Source organism: Theropithecus gelada, chromosome 6 (assembly GCF_003255815.1).
Source record: "Theropithecus gelada isolate Dixy chromosome 6, Tgel_1.0, whole genome shotgun sequence".
NCBI classification, from domain to species: Eukaryota; Metazoa; Chordata; class Mammalia; order Primates; family Cercopithecidae; genus Theropithecus; species Theropithecus gelada.
In genome coordinates, this window is record NC_037673.1 from 93,730,661 (window position 1) to 93,734,230 (window position 3,570).

A 3,570-nucleotide genomic window follows, 5' to 3' on the forward strand; every position below is an offset into this window, starting at 1 on the left:
AATTCAACATACATTAGGAAATTCTCATTTTATGATAAGTATTTATGAAAAATATAGGGCTCAGGTGGATGATTAAAGATGCCCCTATATATTACATTCATTTTCAATCTTTTACATTTTAATCAAAACTCAAGGCCCAGGCCTGAGGCATTTTCAGTTTATGCCAAAATACTATAAGGAGAATATTTCCATTGGAATGACTCAGGCTACTCACCAAATATTTACACATCCTTTCACACCCTTACCTCTAAAGAGCTGTAATGCAATGAAGAATTTGTGAATCTGGAGATGTTCCAGAATCATATAAATCCACGTATTTTGAATTCAAAACCAAACACCTTACAAGAGAAGACTAATCCTTATTGAAAGTATTAGGAACACTGATTATAAATGTCAGAAAATAAAGATTGTAAATAATTTATCTATCACTGTATACATGTCACCAGTGGAAGAAAGGCAACAACAATACACCCATCAGGTTAGAAGTTGATCTCCACCTATTTTTAACTTTGAGTTGTACATAGAGAAGAAGGAAATTCTTCTGGAGTTCATCAACAAATGGACAGATGTACATATGTTCTAAGTAATGTTGCAAAAAGTCTTCCTTTTTTCTTCTCTTAATCAATTGCCTTATTAATAGCTTTTTTTTTTTTTTTTTTTTTTTTTTTTTTTTTTTAGCAGTAAGCATCAGGTTGCCTTAGGGCAACTGTCTTCTGATGCATAGGAGAAAAGTAATTTGTAGTTTTAAATCCATGAGATCACTAAACTTTGAGTCAAGACTCAAGACACACTCTCTCTCTGGCACTTTTCATGGACAAAGGCACTGAAGTATCAAAAAAAGTAAAGGATAAAATTGTATGGGTCAAAAACAATGAAGAATGAAAAAGATGATTAAATATACTAATTATCAGGCCATTGATAACTTTTAAGGAAGTTGTTTTACTAAAATCTGTAGTAAATGCTGACATAATTGGGTGGGCTAAGTATGGACTCTACATAGACATTTCAAGCATTGCTACTATATTTTCTGTCTTTGATTCAGTAAAATAACTGTCTCCTACCACTGCCAAATGCCTCTAGTCAGGGCTGATCCCAATCAATGGTAGAATGATGGTGAGGTTTGATCCAACCACCTTTCTGTTTAGTTCTTGTCCTAAAATCCAGAGACCCAGTGCTTGGAGACAGCCCTGTATGGGAGGAGCAGCCATCTGCGTATTCTTCCTGGTTTAGGATAACACACAGTCTCCCAATTTACTGCTTCATTAAACTCTCTCTACTTGATCTCCATTCTACCAGACACTGAATATGGCAGCCACAAGTGGGGGTAAACCAATGTGATGGCTTCCTGAAAAGGTACCAATCTCAGCTTAAATGATCAGCTTTTATGAAGGTACTTTAGGAAGAATTTAATATGGGAAAGTTCAAACAACTTAAGGAGGGTCCATTTGAAGGTGAGGGTCCATTTCTCTCTCGCCTTCTAATCGCACCTCATAAGTCATTATTGGCTCTGCTTTTTTAATGCTGCCCTTGCCAAGAGTATTAAAGACAAAAATAGGGAAGTAAAGGGAAGTGGAAATTATTCATCAATATATACCCTTCTTTCTATGTATCCAGGGCACAGACACAGAGCTGTGGCATTCTGATGCATCTCTGGTTTCACCAGCTGTGGAAGTTCAGGTGTATGTTTTCTGGATACTGAGAGGTTCTGTAGATATGTTATTAATTGACTCTTTCCTTTCAAGGGGCTTCTGCTCTTGATGCTTCCTGCAACATATGTAGATATTTTATGGCAGGAAGCTACAGAATTGGGCCCACTGGGAATACTTTTATTAGAACCCAACATGGACTGAAATAAAGTTCTATTGCAACTGGGACAGTTTGCAAGCTCTTCTACTTACTAGTACCTTCCTAATTTCCAAAAGCTCATCTCTTCCCTACACACAAAGCAGCCTGGGGAAATGTTGGTTGACATATGTAAGTAAACCACAATTATGTTTTATTGTGTATGACCAGTCTATTAAGGGGAAGACTCATTATGTACTAGAGACAAAGGTATTTTCCCTCATTCTCATTACTCTAACATCTAAAGTGCTAATAAAGGTTTTAAAATAATGTATGAGCAAGCACTGGATCCTTTCTTCTCCTAGGTCTCCCTCTTCAGGTCCTCAAATCAGATCCCTGATATCACAGTATGTGAATCCCCCATTGACTGAGTCTCTGGACAGCATACAGAGTGGAGTATTGCTGAAGTCACTTTCCCCTGCAGCTGCAATTTAATAATTCCAAAATAATTTATCAAAGACAAAGAAAACACAGATTTATAAGAGCACTTGAAGGAAAAATTATTCCCACCATGTCTAAACTTCTCATCAAAAAGAAATATTTAGAAAATTCACGATATATAGATTTTTTTCTGACTTCAAACACAAACCTGTTCATTACTTTGTTTATGCTGATATTTTACCAGAATCCCTGGTGGAAATGAAACTTAACATTATAAAATTTTGATTGTTGGTGCTATTTTTTACCTGCACCTGAAAAATGCCAAATATTACATGATCAGAAAGTATTATTCCTTAATTCACTTACCAATTGTGATATATGTTAGGAAATCATTGGCACATCATTCTTTGCTAGACAGTGAGTTTCTGAGAAGGGGAATGAGAAAGGCAATATTTACAAAGACTGTTTTGCTGTAGGAAACATTTTCCTAAATTATTTTATTTCTTTCTGACAATTTATAGATAATTTTTGCTATATGGGACAATTTGACATACAGAAAAGACATAGATGATATAGGTAGCATCTGATTACTTCAATATCAATGGTTTGTGTGAGCCTTTTTCTAATAATAAGGAATGGAAACAACCATATTTCTCATATACTTTTCTGAGCTATCAATTTATAAATAATTTCTTTGTATTAAAACCATTACTGCTTTCTTTTAAATCAGAGGAGAATATAATTAGAAAATGTTTAATGCCATAGAAGCACAATAATGAATTTGAAAACCTGTCCATTCTCTCACAAAATCCACATAAGACATGTGCCACTTGCACATAAAACAAAGCTGTTTAATCAGTATGACTGAAAGATCCTCAATGCTTGAGGCAGAAAAGGTTTAGAACAATATTGTCCTGGTGGTGAGAATAATAATTAGGTGCCATAAAGAATTATGTAAAACCTACAAAGCTAGTAGTAGAAATTAATGTTTTCCCCCAAGTATTAGTTACACATTGATTCTTGTAATGTTCTAGCCTAGGATTATAGGAAAGTAAAGCTTAAAAAGCATGAACAATCATCTCAGAACACATTTTTGGGAATTGTTCCTTTCTGAATTTTGGAATAATAGGAACTATAACTAGAAGAAAAGAGGAAGATAAAAGCAGAGAGAGATCTCAGTAAAAAACTGATGATCTTATTTTGTACATAGCAAAAGGTAGGCAGAAAAAAATTCCATTGAGGGTTTACTTCTCAGAACAATAGTCCCGGCCGGGCGCGGTGGCTCAAGCCTGTAATCCCAGCACTTTGGGAGGCCGAGACGGGCGGATCACGAGGTCAGGAGATCGA